Source organism: Tachyglossus aculeatus, chromosome 15 (assembly GCF_015852505.1).
Source record: "Tachyglossus aculeatus isolate mTacAcu1 chromosome 15, mTacAcu1.pri, whole genome shotgun sequence".
In the NCBI taxonomy this organism is placed as follows: domain Eukaryota; kingdom Metazoa; phylum Chordata; class Mammalia; order Monotremata; family Tachyglossidae; genus Tachyglossus; species Tachyglossus aculeatus.
In genome coordinates, this window is record NC_052080.1 from 5596525 (window position 1) to 5613785 (window position 17261).

Consider the following 17261-nt stretch of genomic DNA (forward strand, 5'->3'; position numbering starts at 1 on the left):
GACACTTTAAATAATAGATGGGCATATCTCCGGCATGAAGACTAGATTGTACCCTCCTTGAGAGCAGGGATTGTGTCTGCCAACTCCATTGTGCACTTCCAATGTACAGTGTTCTGAGAAGCAGCATGGCATAATGGATAAAGCACAGGTCTGGGAGTTGGAAGATGATGATCGCCTTGCGGCAGTCGGTGGCTTTTGTGGGTGGCAAAGATGGGCGTGGGTCTGGAGACACCAGTGGATTTAAAGCTAATCACTCAGTTAAAGCCCCTCCGATAGCAGGCTCAAACAATAAAATGGGCCTACCCACAGACCGGCCTTATGCTCACAGGGTGCTTCTCCCCCTTTTAGACTGTGAGCCCACTGTTGGGTAGGGACTGTCTCTATATGTTGCCAACTTGTACTTCCCAAGTGCTTAGGACACTGCTCTGCACACAGTAAGCGCTCAATAAATACGATTGATTGATTGATTGATTGATTTACAAATCAACCAGTCAGTGGAATTTGCTGAGTGCTTCTTGCGTGCAGACCACTGGACTGAACGCCTGGGAAAGTACGATACAACAGAGTTGGCAGACGCGCTCCCTGCCCTCAACAAAGCAGCGTGGCTTAGTGGTCCTGAAAGTCAGAAGGACCTGGGTTCTAATCTTCGTTCGACTAGTTGTCTGCTGTGTGACCTATGGCAATTCACTTCACTTCCCCGGGCCTCAGATACCTCATCTGGAAAATAGGGATTAATACCGTGAGCCCCATGTGGGACAGGGACTGTGTCCAACCTGATTAACTTGTATCTTCCCCAGTGCTTAGAACAGTGCTTGGCACATAGTAAGTGCTTAACAAGTACCATTATTATTATTATTAATATTATTACTACCAAGCTTAAAGTCTATTGCAAAAGCAACCGCCAAAGCAGCCGGATCTTTCCCTCAAGAGCTAACCATCTCTCTGAATAAAGGAGCTCAAATGTTTGCCCTGGTGTATTTATTTATTGACTCCTTCAGACTGATTCTGTCTATGACCAGATTAGGATGGGCTGAATCTGTTATTCAGCGCTTTCCTGTCACCGGGCTGCCTTTGACTTCAGTGGGAAACAGTTAATTTTATCATTTATATGAGAAGAAAAATATTGCCACTTTGCCCACACATGGCTAAGTATTGAATTATGTTATCAGCTGCCCAGCAGGACCCCAGGCAGCACTAAATAGGGACAATACAGAAATTAGAGGGGATCTTCTCTGAGCAGATCAAGTGTGATTAAAATGCAAACACTTGGCTTTCACCTGACAGGGAAAAAAAACACAAAAAACAAAACACAAACCTCTGCAACCCCTCTGAGTCCACAAGCACATCTCAAATTTTCCAGAGTGGGCCTAAAAATGATTACTGGCTTTCAAAAGGCTAACGTGTTATTTACATTGGTTTTATGTAGATTAAACACATTCACTGCGGCTTGTACAGCTTAGATACATAGCAGGGAATCAAAAGCTTTGGGTATCAGTCAACCCAGCCAGCAGCTGAACCAGAGGGCAGGAATCAGTTATTGTGCATTCGAGCAGTCACTTAATCTAGCCTGATGGTTGAAAGCCCCCTGCATGAATAAATATGTTTTAAAAAGAGGCAAGTTAGTTGTAACATCAAAGAAAAGCTCTAGATAGTTGAGTGATAACGTTATTAAGGATTCCTTCAACCTCCTGAAGGTTTGAACCTTCAGCCCTCAAAGAAAAAGCTGTTTTAAAGCAGCCACCTCACTGGAAACCAAAAGGTGCTGAATACTCCTGTTTTTTAAAAATTTTTGATGGTATTTATTAAGCGCTCATCATGCATTCCCTAGCCTATAAAAACCCTCCCTTGAGAGAAGCAGCGTGGCTCGGTGGAAAAAGAACGGGCTTTGGAGTCAGAGGGCATGGGGTCAAATTCTTGTCAGCTGTGTGACTTTGGGCAAGTCACTTAACTTCTCTGGGCCTCAATTACTTCATCTGTCAAATGGGAATTAAGACTGTGAGCCCCCCGTGGGACAACCTGATCACTCTGTAACCTCCTCAGTGCTTAGAACAGTGCTTTGCACATAGTGAGCACTCAGTAAATGCCGTTATTAATTATTATTATTATCCCACAGCTCCCTCCAGTTATCGCCCCATCTCCCTCTGTCCATTCCTCAACAAACTCCTGCCTCAATTTCCTCTCCTCCAATTCCCTCCTTGCCCTCTCCAACCTGGCATCTGAAACCACCCTCTCAAAGGTCACCAAATCCAATGGCCTCTACTTCATCCTAATCCCCTTCGACCCCTCAGCTGCCTCCGCTACCGTCGACTACCCCCTTCTCCTGGAAATATTATCTAACCTCGCCTCCTCACAGAACTGCACCCTCGATTCTCCTGTCTCTGATCCCCGGCTCGTGCTGCTCTTCCAGCCCAGAACTTCCTCTCAAACAAATCTTCCAAACCACAGCTCTCCCCCATCTTCAAAGCCTTCTTAAAATCTCACAGGGTTCCCAGAAAGCCTTTCCCAATTAATTAATTCATTAATTCATTCAGTCGTATTTATTGAGGGCTCACTGTGTGCAGAGCACTGTACTAAGTGCTTGGAAAGTACAATTCGGCGAAAAATAGAGACAATCGCTACCCAACAATGGGCTTATAATTCCACAGTTGCCATCTTTAGCACTTACATGTTTCATTCCTTTTCTCATCACATATGTACATGTAATACTAGTAGTAGTAGTAGTAATAACATTTATTGAGTGCTTACTGTGTGCAGGGCACTATACAAAGCTCTGGGTAAAAATACGCAGGTGGGAATTAGACACAGACCCTGTCCCTCAGGAGACTCACAATATACCTGTTTATTTGAATGATGAATAATTTAGTTCATCCTGATTTATTTGTACTACTACCTGTTATAGCTTTGTTCTTCTTTTTGTTGAAGGTTTTTTTTAAGCACTTACTATGTACCAGACACTGTATTAAGCACTGGGGTAGATGCAAGCTAATCAGGCTGGACACAGTCCCTGTCCCACACAGGGCTCACAGTCTTAATCCCCATATTACAGATAAGGTAACTGAGGCCTGGATCACTTAAGTGACTTGCCCAAGGTCACACAGCAGACAAGTGGCGGAGCTGGGATTAGAACCCAGGTCCTTAATAATAATAATATTAATAATATTTATTAAGTGCTTACTATGAGCCAATCACTGTTCTAAGCCCTATGGTAGATACAAGCTGATGAGTTTGGACAGAGTCCTGGTCATGCATAAAGCTCACAATCTTAATCCCCATTTTACAGGTGAGACGCCTGAGGCAGGGAGAAGTTAAGTGACTTACCCAGGGTCACAAAGCAGACAGTGGCAGAGCTGGGATTAGAACCCAGGTCCTTCAGACTACCAGGCCCGGGCTCCATTCACTAGGCCTTGATGCTTCATCCACCTCCTCTCACTATTTGTAAATACTGTGTCTGTTCTTCCCTGCCCTCTCCCATTCGACTGGAAACTCCTTGAGAGGAGGGTATGTGTATTTTACTTGTGCTGCACTTTCTGAGTATGGTGCTTTGTACTCGGTAAGTGGCTGAGTGATTGAGCCAGAACCTGTGACAGGCTGGACTCTTAGGGCTCAGGACAACAGGACAGGAGATCACATTAAATGGAGCTTCAGTCCTGCTGTGTTACCTGGGGTGGGTCACTTAACCACCCCTGAGCCTCAGTTTCCTCCTCTGTAAAAGGGAGATAAGTTGCCTCCTCTCTGTCTCCATTAGACTGTGAGCTTCAGTAGGACCAGGGGGTGTGTCCCATCTGATTATCTTCTATCTAGCGCAGTGCTTAACACCAATTGATAAAACGATCAGTGATACTTACTGAGCACTAACTGTGTGCAGCGTAAGCACTTGGAAGAGTACAGTTCATCAGAGTTGGTAGACATGTTCCCTTCCCACAACAAGCTTGAAGTCTAGAGGGGGAGACAGGCATCAATATAAATAGAGAAGCAGCATGGCTCAGTGGAAAGAGCCCAGGCTTTGGAGGCAGAAGTCATGGGTTCAAATCCTGACTCTGCAACGGTCAGCTGTGTGACTTTGGGCAAGTCACTTAACTTCTCTGTGCCTCAGTTACCTCATCTGTAAAATGGGGATTGAGACTGTGAGCCCCCTGTGTGGCAACCTGATCACCTTGTAACCTCCCCAGCTCTTAGAACAGTGCTTTGCGCATAGTAAGTGCTTAATAATGCCATTATTATTATTTCAAATAAATTACGGATGTCAGTCAATCATCAAAGGGATTTGTTGAGCGCCTACTGTGTGCAGAGCACTGTACTAAATACTTGGGAGGGTGCAGAATAACAGCATTGGCAGACACATTTCTGCACACAATTAGCTTCCAATCTTGAGGATGTCAGTCATATTATTGAGCACTTTCTGTGTGAAAAGCACTGTCCTAAATTCTTGGGAGAGTATGATACAACAATATAACAGACACGTTCCCTGCCCGCAACAAGCTTCCAATCTAGAGGATGACTTTACAGTCTAGAGGATGTGTGCATAAGTGCTGTGGGGCTGAGGGTGGGGTGAGGGTCCCAAGCACTTGGTATAGTGCTCTGCCATCAGTAAGTCAATCCTATTTATTGAGCACTGTGTGCAGAGCACTGTACTAAGCACTTGGGAGAGTCCAACAGAACAATATAACCTACACATTCTCTGCCTCACCCACTGTTCAGGAGGGAGATGGGTAAATGGACCCTGTACCCTCAACTGGATTCACTCCAGGGACGCAGTGGCCGTGAACAGAGAGGGAGGGATGGGAGGAGATGGATGAGAAAACAAATTGGGGAGGGGAAAGGGAAGTGGATGAACAAAGAGTTGTAGCCTCAAGAGGGAGAGAGAAGCGAAAGGACGAAAGAGACAAAATACACCACCAGAAGCAAGGAGAAGCAGTGACATGGCAAACCTACAGAACCAGGTCCACGGAAAGGGAATGAAGGACAGTGACGGAAAAAGGAAGGGGGAGAAGGAGAAGGCGTGGAAAGGAAGGATTAGGAAGGGAGCAGCAGAAGAGCAGGAAGATTTGGGAATGAAGGTGAAGGGAGAAATTGAGTATGTGGGTTGCAAAGTGGGAAGCTGTGATGGATGAGGAGTATGGCGCGGGGAGGGAAAGTTGGGGTTTTTCTAAACTTTACAATCACTAATTCCCAGACTGCTTTTGTTTGGTTCCTATTACTCTTCTGAAGGCTGCCCTCCCCCACCTCCCCCCAGTAGCTCCGCTTAATGAGAATTCTGGTATTCGTGTATGAAAAATGATCAGAAATTCTGTTCCTCAATTACTTTTAGGATGCCTGGGGGAAGAAGGAAAGCCCGAAGATTGAGCATTCTAGCAGCCCCAGAGGACGTGAGAGAGCTTCTGCGGTGTCCTGTCAGGATCATATGTTTCTGTCCACCAGGAGCCTTGGCTCCTCTTTGGGATCCGGGATGGAAGCTTATGGGTTTTGCTGCAGCCCATGAAAGGAATCGAATGATGGAGGCTGAATATTTGCAGACACCTAAAAGCAAGCTTTGGAGGACTTGGCTCAGAGAGGCCTCATTCCATCCACGGGCGAGCACTTGGAAGTCCGTGGGGAGAACTGGGTGACGACATTCTAAACAAGCGTCGTGGAGCAGGGGGAATGAGGTCCTGGTACATTAGCTTTCCTGTCAATCTGGACAGACTTGAGGAGAGAAAACCCTCCAGGGGTAAAAACAATTAGAAATCTTAAGGGGAGCCTTGCGGGGGGAGGCTGAGGAGGGGGCAGGTGGGACCAACAGCTGTGAAAAACAGCTCCACGTTCTCTGGGGATGTTGGCAGGCGCTCAAGATGTGCCTTACCTGTCACTGCCCTAAGATGATCAGCCCTCTCCCCTCTGTTCCTGAGAGCAGCTCTGATCCAAACCAAGAAAAAAGGCCCGGGGCTTCGTTCTCTCTCGCAGCAAGCCCTGACATTGGAATAGGTGCCGGGGAAAAGTCATGAGGGTGCCCGATAATAATATAATAACTGCAGTAGATACAGTATAATTGGATTCATTCATTCAATTCATTCAACTGTATTTATTGAGCACTTACTGTGTGCAGAGCACTGTGTTGAGCGCTTGGGAGAGTATGATAAAACAATAAACAGACACATTCCCTGCCCACAGCGAGCTTATATTCTAGAGGGGCTGTAAGCACTGTCCCACATGAGGCTCAAGGCTATTGTGTAGGAAAGCATGGCCCAATCCTCATGGTATTTGTTAAACACTTACTTGGCCTATAGTGAGTGCTTAACAAGTACCATTACTATTATTATTATTATAAAGTATAAGCTAATCAGGTTGGACACAGTCCCTGTTCCACATTGAGCTCACAGTCTTAATCCTCACTTTACAGAGGAGGTAACTGAGGCACAGAGAAGTGATGTGACATGCCCAAGGTCACAGAACAGACAAGTGGCAGAGCTGGGATTAGAATCCAGGTCCTTCTGAATCCCAGGCCCATGCACTAGCCACTAGGCCACGCTGCTTAATGCGTTGCTTCTCAAAGATTTTCATCCCACTATCCATGTAACGACATCCGACATTCCCTTCCAGCCCCCTGAGTGTAAAATTGCAAGCTCCTTGAAGGCAGGGATTGGGTCTACCAACTCCTGTGGATTGTAAGTATGGTATTTGTCAAGTACATACTATCAGTCAATCAGTCTTACTGTACGCAGAGCACTGTACTAAGCGCTTGGGGGTGTACAATATGCTGGAGTTGGTAGACATATTCCCTACCCATAATGAGCTTAACTATGGGTCCAGCAGAGTTTTAAGCACTGGGGTAGATACATTAAGTACAGTGCATAGCAAGTGATAACAAATATCACAAATTTATTAGTAGTAGTAGTAGTAATAATATTAATATTATCATTAAGTTGTTCATGCCATCCCCTCTCAGGGTCACGCCTGGAGAGTTTCTGGTACTCTACCAGTCTTGGCTATGGGAGGGAGAGTCAAGCTGAGGCATACCCATTCTATTCCTAGTTTGGGCAATGGCTAGCGAGTGGAAGGCAATCTGCTACAAGTCAAAACTCAGCCACGCTGGGCAGCAGCGGCATGCGAGTCGAGGGAGGAGACTCAAGTGGACCGCATAGAAGGAAGCAATGGTAAACCACTTGCGGATTTTTACCAAGAAAACTCTGCGTATTCACTACCAGACCGACTGCAGATGGAGGTGGGGTGTTCCGGGAGAGATGTGTCCATGCTATGGGTCAGAGGCGACTCGACGGCATAAGACAGGACAATCAGGCTATTCACTGTCCCTGTCCCAGATGACGCTAACAGTGTAAGTAAGAGGGAGAACAGGCATTGAATCCCCATTTTTAGACACGAAAACCGAGGCACAGAAAAGTTAGGTGACTTGTCCAAGGTCAAACAGCGAGCAAATGGCACAGCTGGGATTAGAACCCAGACTCCCAAGCTCCTGTTCTTTCCACTAGATCATTCTGTTTCTCTACATTGTACTCTGCTTTTTGTGCTTTCCAAAGTGCTTGGAATTAAACTTGCACTTGGATTTTCTCCCTTTATTCCCCCACCCTCAAACCCTCAGCACTTACCTGCAATTTATTTTTTTACATCAATGCTTGCCTCCCACTGTTCACTGTGAGCCTTCTAGACTGTGAGCCCACTGTTGGGTAGGGACCGTCTCTGTATGGTGCCAACTTGTACTTCCCAAGCGCTTAGTACAGTGCTCTGCACACAGTAAGCGCTCAATACGATTGAATGAATGCGAGCTCCTTGTGGGCAGGGAATGTGTGCACCGACTTTGTTGTGATATACTCTCCCAAGCGCTTAGCACCCAGTAAGCACTTAATAAGTACCATCGACGGACTGAAGTGCCTACTACAATGAGAGGCACACAGCAGCCCTTTAAATACTATCGATTTATCGATTGCTCTGTTACCTTGCTAGAGATACATCCACCAGGGCCCTCCTAGGGTTTCATCTTTGGAATCTACTACTTTTCCCCCAGAGGGAAACTCACATAACTTGCTCCCTCTGGCTAGCCAGCCTGTGATAGTTCCCTAGGTGTAAAGGAGCCAGCGAGGGAAGGGAGAGAGGGCTGAGGAAGGCAAATATTTATCTCCAAACTGAGGCGGAAACCAAGGCTGGAATGGGCCTCTAAAACGCTCTGGGGCAGAGGTCAGGAGAGAGGGAGGGTTGCAAGCGGGCAGACTGCCAATGGTTTAGTGTACGGCTTCATAGCCGAAATGAGAATCTGTACTGGGACGGCAAAGGGAAAAGAGCATTTTTCAGGGTCGATGTCGCTCTGGAGGATGGAGTGTCAAAAGACAGGAAGAGCGAAGGGAGTTCTCAGTTGGAAAGACAGAGCAAAATCTTTAAGTCTGTTGCACCCATAACCCGTCAGACCTTTTCCAAATCCACGAGCCACTTTTCTTCTTAAAGACACAGTAAATTTCCACAATTAAGAAACATCAGCAAGGAATGAAAAAGAACAGTATTTGTTCAGGTTTTTTCCCCCAAATTCTCCTACAAGCACAAGCATTCATGACAGGGGAGGGGAAGTTGTAAACTCATGGAGACAAGGCTTCCGTGGATTTGCCTTAGGGAGACAGTCTCCGACTACGCAAATGCCATGGGGAAATTGGGTCTTGGAGATCTTTGGGGCCACAAGCTCTTGGGAAGGGTCCAGGAGGACTTTAGGGGGACTCGGGGAATATGGACTTGCTCCCTTTGTTCTTCCCCACTCCCAGCCCCATAGCACTTATGTACACATAAACACAGGTTTGGGAGTCAGAGGTCATGGGTTCCAATCCCAGCTCTGCCACTTGTCAGCTGTGTGACTTTGGGAAGTTACTAAAATTCTCTGCGCCTCAGTTACCTCATCTGTAAAACGGGGGTTAAGACTGTGAGCCACCGTGGGACAACCTGATAACCTTGTATCTATTCCAGTGCTTACAGCAGTGCTTGGCACATAGTAAGCCTGTGCTTTTGGCAGCCTTCCCCCCTCCCCAAGATGCAGAGCAGCTCTTGTCTCCAGCGACATTTCCCTTCTCCCTCACCACCTCCTCCTCCTCTGCCCTGCTTTACCTGAGCATCAGGAGGTGGGGGCTGGATGGAGGTGGACTCCACATATCCGCAATATCCACTTGGCTGGGCCAGCCAAGCTCAAACACTGGGGCGCATCTTTCCAGGCGGAGGGAGAGAGGCCTCCCCCCCGTCTCCCAGCCCCAGAAGAGACCACGTACAGGGTGGACGACTGCTCCGGGGTTTATTCCCGAAGCTTCTGGCTCACGTCGGCACAGGCTGGGCCCACAGCCAAGGGAAGCAATCTCTCTCTCGGCCGCCACATACACTGATAAGGTTTAAGAAAAACAGATGCGAGGCGCGGCGGGGGAAGGAGATGACAACAAAGAGTGCTCACGAGTCGAATCAGCATCAGACGACCCCCAAAAATCTCTCACACCCAAAGGAAAGGAGACTTCTAACCAAGGAGCCGCTTAGAGGAGCGGGGGGGCCTAGTGGAAAGAGCCCGGGTTTGGGAATTGGAGGACCTGGATTCTAATCCCAGCTTGTCTGCTGTGTGACCTTGGGCATGTCACTTCACTTCACTGTGCTCAGTTACCTCATCCTTAAAATGGGGATTAAGACTGTGAGCTTCAAGTGGGACATAGGGCTTTGATCAACCGGATTAATTTGAATATACCCCAGTGCTTAGAATACTGCTTGACACATAGTAAGCGCTTAACGAATACCATTATTATTACTATTTTTATCTACCCCAGTGCTTAGCACAGTGCCTGGCACAGAGTAAGCGCTTCACAAATACCATTTAAAAGAAAAAAAAAACGGAGCTTTGTATTCCACAGTGACACTCGGCTTGGAACAATGTGGAATATAGGCATTCTGTCAGAGCGGCTCAAGGCACAACCCAAAATCACAAGTATAGCATCTTTCCTTTTCCTCGAGCTGCAAGCTTCCATTTGCTCCTCTCATCCCCTGACATATAAGCACTACATTTGAACAACTCATGGAAGAGCAGAAATGATGCCTCATGAGAGTCACTAAACTGAGTCACTCCATTACAGCAAAGGACCCATTCCCTGGCTGAGTATTTTCAAAATGCCTATCAAGGGCCTGCAAGGTGCTCCCCTAAGATGGCAACTCGGAAGCCTGTCGTGTCCATATGTGTTTTTCCTCTTAGAAAAGACTGTCATTTAGCCGAAGTGTGCTACAGGCACCGAGACCCATGCTGATAAACCCATCTGTTTGGGACAATGCCACGTGAAAGAAAAACCAATACGCTTGAGCAGCAAGAAACTTTATAAGTCTGGAAGTCTCTAATACCTGCGAATCCTGGTTGTCAACTTCACAACTGCCAAGAGACGTCTCACTTCAGGAAGAAATTAGACAGCATGAAAGAAAAGCCACATTGGGGTAACGTTTTTGTTCTGTTCAAGGTGGATGTGTGTGGGATGTATGAGCATTACAAAAGAAAACATTAGGCCTTAGCTAAGTGCTAAGGTGTCTTTCACATAATGGCTCTTACTCATGTTACACTGAACCAGCTTGTGACATTCGCATGTGAAATATTGGGTACAGAAATCGGGAAGATGGGCCATAAAAAGGTAGCAGCTATCAAGACTTCATGGTCTTATTTTTCATAGATAAATACACAATAAGTCCAGAAGTAAGACAGAATTCCTAAAGCAATACTCCGCTAATCTGTATTCAGGTCTCAAGCGTATTATCTGTAATTTACAACCAATTTAAATGGCATTAACAGTCTTCCCCTTATGGGAATTTAAATTTGCATCCTACCATTGAATTAAACACTGATTGCATATTTTCTATATGGGACCTGGTGATGCTCTTTGATGCTTGCTTTGAATAATAAAAGCATCCATTCATGCACATGGGCCAACGTGCTTCTTTGTCCTGACCATAATTGAAGAAAAATGTGAGTTAAAGGGATTTTCCCCTCAGCCCAGGTTTGTTGATTGCTGTCTATTTTCATCTATTCAAAATTAACAAAACGGTCATCTCTCACTACACAGGAAACTCATTTCACCAAGGGTCCTGCTTGACAGCATTTGGAGTGAGTGACAGGGGAAGTCAAGCTTTTGCTTAGCTTAATTTGCTTCCAAAGAAGGGGCAGCGAGGCCAAAAGGATTCCAACTTAACCTTTGGAGGGAGTCATTACCATGCGGTCCTAGGGCCAACTCAGAAAACTAAAGGGAATGAAGGAGAGAGATTTTTTTGTTTCCAAAAGCAAATAAAATGGCAGGGCTTTCTTTCCGCGGCCAACTTGACCGTTCAGAACGGTTGGGTCTCGTTGAAAAGAGAGAGGATTTGGGAAGTTTGTGAGTCCCTTTAGAAAGGCAAACCTTGGAATTCTGGTTTATCCTGCCACATCTGATGCTTTGAGAGTTCAACAGTGATGCTTCGAATAATAATGATGGCATTTGTTAAGCGCTTACTATGTGCCAAGCGCTGTTTTAGGAACTAGAGTAGGTACAAGGTGATCAGGTTGTTCCATGTGGGGCTCCCAGCCTTTATCCCCATTTTACAGATGAGGTAACTGAGGCACAGAGAAGCGAAGTGACTTGCCCGAAGTCACCCATCTGACAAGTGGTGAGGCCGGGATTAGAACCTATGACCCCTGACTCCCAAGCCCGGGCTCTACCCACTGAGCCACGCTGCTTCTCAACAATTCTCCAAGATGGAACCCACTGCAAGGATCTAGAAAGGAATTAGCATGAATTTACAGGTCAAAAATAGAAATAGTCCCACATTTCTGAAGACAACGGCGCGTTAGCCTTCTTTCCCCGGGATGGGTGAGGCGACGGGAACACCCAAGGGTGGGTAATGGAGGAAGACCCTGAGAATGAGGGCAAGTCCACCATCTACTTGCCATTTGCAAATCCCCAAAACAGACTCGAGGAGCTCATGACTATCTGAGAGAAGTTTGTGGAAAGCATAACGGGGAAATCTGGCCCTGGATGAGCGTCAGAGGTAGAAACAGAGCCAGAGTTATCCTGCTGCTGACTCTATCGCTGAAGAGTACATTGTGTTCACACGAACCATGGTTGCATAACTATCTTTTTCCAACTAAAACAAATAAGCCCAAAAAAATGGGGAAAGAAGAAAGGCCACTGATTTTATCTTCTGGATGTCCCTAATTAGCTAATTCCTGATAGTGGAGTCTATATTTTATTTTGGCATTCAATCCTACTTTGAACTCCGAAAAGACACTGTGTGTCAGGCTGGGAAGAGTTGGTCCCATGAAAGAGACCCAGATGAATAATCATAATCATAATCACCATCATAGCATTTGCTAAGTGCTTAATATGTGCCAGGCCCTGTACTAACTGCTGGGGGTGGATACAAGCAAATCCAGTTGGACACAGTCCCTGTCTCACTTGGGGCTCACAGTCTCAATCCCCATTTTACAGTTGAGGTAACCGAGGCCCGGAGAAGTGAAGCGACTTGACCAAGGTCTCACAGCAGACAAGTGGTAGAGTCAGAATTAAAATCCACGATCTTCTGAATCTCAAACCTATGCTGTATCCACTGTGCCAAGCTGTTCCTGAACAAAGCAGTAGGATGGAAGCAGCGTAACCTATTGGAAAGAGCACGGATCTCAGAGGCAGAGGATTTAGGTTCTAATCCAGGCTCTACCACATACCTGCTGCATGACCTTGGGCAAGTCATTTAACTTCTCTGTGCCTCAGTTTATTCATTCAATGATATTCATTAAAGCACTTACTGTGTGCAGAGCACAGTTACTTCCCTCATTGGCAAAATGGGGATTCACTACTTGGTCTCCTTTCTACTTTGATTATGAGCCCCATGCGGGACCTGATTATCTTTTATCTACCCCAGCGCTTACTACAGTGCTCGCCACAGGGTAAGCGCTTAAATATGACAGTTATTATTGTCATTAGAGTCTCATGTTTGGCAGGGCTGGTGGAAGGGGACGAGATGTAGCCACCACCGTGGTAGTGAATCAATCAATGTTTTTTATTGAGTATTTATTGTGTGCAGAACATTATACTGTGCACTAGGGAGAGCACAATACGACAAGCGTCAGAGAGTTGGAGGAGCAGAGGGATGGAGGAAATTTCATGTGGGAATTTATGTCTCTCTTCCTAAAATAAACCTGGGGTAAATAAGAAGCTAGAACAGGTTAATCTGGGGATTATTTTGGATTACACCCCTGTTTCTCGGCTTCTCCTCCAAGCACAGCTCTCAGGCAAGTCACACGGTCCTCGCCCACAACACTTCTCTTCTTCAGTTCATCAAATCTTCACATGGCCTAGTTGAAAGAGCACAGACCTGGAAGTCAAAGGGCCTGGGTTCTAATCCCGGCTCTGCCACTTGTCTGCTTGGTGATCTTGGGAAAATCACTTCACTTCTCGGGCCTCAGTTCCCTCATCTGCAAAATGGGGATTAAGACCGCAGGCCCCACAAGGGACAGAGACTGTGTCCAACCTGATTAGCCTGTCTCTACCCCAGAGCTTAAAACAGTGCTTGTCACATAGCCAGCACTTAACAAATACCATCATTATCTTTCAGTTTGGTCCAGACCATTTTAAACTTCAGCAGCTGGAGATGGGACCTTGCAAACCTTGCCTTTAGTATTAGCTGTTGTGATCTTTCCCCGTTTGTGTTCCTAATTAAATTTGGACTTGGATCTCATCCGGCTGGGGAGACTGGTTGGGTCATGGGTTCTAATTCCGGCTCCGCCCCATGTCTGCTGTGTGACCTTGGGCACATCACTTCACTTCTCTAAGCATCTGTAAAATGGGGATTAAGAGCGTGAGCCCCATGTGGGACAGGGACGGTGTCCAACTTGATTAACGTGGCTCTACCTCAGCACTTAGAACAGTGTTTGGCACATCGTAAGCGCTTAATAAGTACCATAATTTTATATAAAGTCCACAGTAGCCTCTCTGCTGGATAGCTTTCTCACTTCCTGTTGAGGCCAGGCTGCTTAAGCTGCTTCTTTCCTGTTCTCATCCGTACCTGCAGCTCCTCTCTGACCTTCACCAAGGGCGATGGCTCCATGAATATGAACCATTTGGTGTGTGAGTTAGCGGACTTCTGTGTGCCTCTGTGCTGGTACGCTAGTGTGCCCATCTCTGAGTGAATCTGCTCTCCCCCTCCTCTCTCATCATCTGTTTTTCTCTCTCTCTGGCTGTGGGAAGTCTCTAGCTGCCCATCCCGTGTCTTTCCCCTGTCCTTTGCTCCCTCCGCTAAGACAGCTGGGATCTTTGGCCCTGCTCCTTTGAAGATTCCTCCCCGCCTTGCCCCCTCACTTCAGGATCCAGATATTCATTCACTCCGTATTTGGGTGCTTTAAGCTTGGACAGGGTTTTTGTTTGATGAAGGTAATAAGACCCAACAACTTCTCTAATCTGGGACATGTGTGTCCCGTTCTGTAGTAGGCATGAAAGAAAACAGTATTCATCTGCCAAGTTGCTGCAAAAAAAATGAAGAAAAAGAGGTGGGTGACCTCCCAAGAAATCCTTCATCTTACTGAGCTTTTCTGGGTGGAGGTATCTGACTGCTATTGTTGATGTTTTTAAAATAGCAGGTCAAAGGTGACAAAGCAGTCTCAAGCATCCCTATCTCCATAGCAACAGGAGCACAGCTCTGACACAGCAGCGGAGTCTGAAATATACCCTGGCACAAATTCACTGCCGGTTAGGACATTTTTATCTGCTCATCGTCGCTTCAAAGAGGGGGGGAAATCACCTTCAGCCAGAACAGATTATACATGAGCAAAATACGACTATCACAAAGTTGAAAATGACGAATTACTAGCAGCGGAAGGCAAGGCTTTTAACAGTATCTAAACAGCATCATCGTTTCCATCACCAGTATCATCCCAAGTGTTAGCTCCGAGGGGAATTTAGAATAGAATACGGTTCCACTCCTGATGTTACGTTGGAAGCCCTTCCCAACTATGGTTTCTCCATGCTCATCCACAGAGGTCAGGATGGAACTGGGTTGGAGTTTCCCGTCAGGAATGCTGATGAGTCTCCATCTGAGATTTCAGGACCGTGGACCTACACGAAGGAATTGATTATACTGCCAGTGCTTCGTGCAGGGCCGCTCACATGCATCAATCAGCTGGACAGTGTTTACTAGGCCCCAGTGAGTGCAGAGCAATGGAAAAATAAGAATTGCAGTGTTCGTCAAGAGCGTACTATATTCTACTAAAGGTTGGGTCGATTCTCTGAAAGTTTTATTTTCACCGTTCATGATTGTAGACTTCTGTTTGCCAGTGTTTATTTTTCTTTCTATTTTGTATGTCATAAGTTGGATTTTAAAAGCACACACCTTTGCTGTGAGAGTGCCTAGGCAAATGTATAAAAATGTACTTTTAGAAGTAAAAATGGCATTCTCCTTAAAAAGAAAAGGGGCCCCAGAATGGTTCCAGACTGTAAGCCCGGTGTGGGCAGGAATTGTCTCTATTGCTGAATTGTACTTTCCAAGTGCTTAGTACAGTGCTCTGCACACAGTAAGCACTCAATAAATATGACTGAATGAATACAAGATAATATGCCCAGTGAGGGACAGGGATTGTGTCAGATCAGATGATCAACAGTTTACACGTTACGGTGGAACCCAGTGCACGTTGAAGCTACTTATTAAGCATCTCCTGGTTGCCAAGCACTGCTCAAACTGCTTGGCAGAGTATAACCCACATTTCCTGCCCCTTAGAAGCTTGCAATCTAATGGGGGAGGCACCCACAAAAGCCATTTATAGATAGTAGGAGCACGAGGAAAAAAATAGCAATATACTAGGTCATGGCATAAATACGCCCCATTTTAAAATTTGAGATTCTGCTATGTATGTCACCCACCCCAGCTAGAAAATGTTCCACATTGAGAGGACAGAATCCCTACAGATTCCCAGCTGTGCTTCTTCCTGCCTCTCCTAGGCTGAGAGGTGGCATGGGGTTTGGTGGATTAGGGGCCCAGAGTTTTCAAGACTCATGGGACTGTCTGAACTTGGCTGAACTGCAATGTCTCCCCATCTCCATTGTGAGTTCAAGATCATCATCATCATCAATCGTATTTATTGAGCGCTTACTATGTGCAGAGCACTGTACTAAGCGCTTGGGAAGTACAAATTGGCAACATATAGAGACCTATCCTTCCCATGAAAAAGAAAGTTAATGTTGTGGGGATGATAATCAGAAATTGGCAGGGCCCTTCCAGGAAATGGAGTAGTAAAAAAATTAGTGAATTCTTACTGTATAATTAAAAAATGTATTTAAAGAAGTGGGGGATTCGTAACAGATGTATCAATCTAAAAAAATCCCCGAATAAACTGAGGAAGGCTAAAAATGAACATCTTGGACTGGACTGCTGCATTGATTTGACCATCAAGCCACTCTTTGGTGGGTTGGAGCTAGGATTTGAACCCAGGGCACATACATTCTGGCATTTCAATAAATGGACAGTATTCCTCACAATTTCCCCTCTCCACTGCCTGCCCCCCCCTCTCTCTCTCTTGCCTTTTTTGAAAATGGTATTTGTTAAGCACTTCCTATGTGTGTCCCAGTTTGAAGCACTGTAGTAGATACAAGTAAATTAGGATGGACCCTTTTTTTTTTAAGGTATTTGTTAAGTCCATACTATGTGCCAGGCACTGTTCTAAGTGCTGGGGTGGATACAACTAATCAGGTTGGACCCAATCCCTGTCCCACATGGAGCTCACAATCTTAATCCCTATTTTACAGGTGAGGTAACTGAGGCACAGAGAATAATAATAATAATAATAACAATAATAATGGCATTTGTTAAGCACTTACTATGTGCAGAGCACTGTTCTAAGCGCTGGGGGGGATATAAGGTGATCAAGTTGTCCCACGTGGGGCTCACAGTCTTAATCCCCATTTTACAGATGAGGTAACTGAGGCTCAGAGAAGTGAAGTGACTTGCCCAAGGTCACTCAGCAGACAAGTGGCAGACCTGGGATTAGAACTCAGGTCTTCTGTTTCCCAGGCCTCTACTCTTTGCACTAAGCCACGCCACTTCTCTTAGATTCCTTCTTTCCACCACCTCCCTCCACATGCAACTTCCCAACTCCCCAGTTCTCAACCCCCTGCTGCCTCTTCCTTTCCCTCTCTCCTATCCCCTCCCCTTCTCCTCTCGACTGTAACCTCACTGTGAGCAGGGAATGTGTCTTATATTATAGTGCTGCACTCCCCCAAGCACCCAAGACAGTGTCTTGCGCACAGTAAGTGCTCAATAAATAC

General features: G+C 46.0%; 1 protein-coding gene and 1 non-coding gene across 6 annotated transcripts in view; one reads left to right on the forward strand and one right to left on the reverse strand.

The window, feature by feature from the left end:
• Window positions 1-17261, reverse strand: part of RAI2 (retinoic acid induced 2) — a 167613-nt gene that overhangs the window by 104028 nt on the left and 46324 nt on the right. Inside the window, exon 1 of one of the 5 annotated variants that reach the window (XM_038757009.1) lies at window positions 9076-9236. The exons of the other annotated variants lie outside the window; for them this stretch is intronic. The gene's annotated coding sequence lies outside the window, so the exon portion shown is untranslated. Of the gene's footprint in view, window positions 1-9075; window positions 9237-17261 lie in introns of those variants that run through there. 5 annotated transcript variants of the gene reach the window in all.
• LOC119937887 lies at window positions 6913-7050 on the forward strand. Its single transcript, XR_005454259.1, has one exon. It is a non-coding gene; the product is annotated as a small nucleolar RNA SNORA7 (small nucleolar RNA).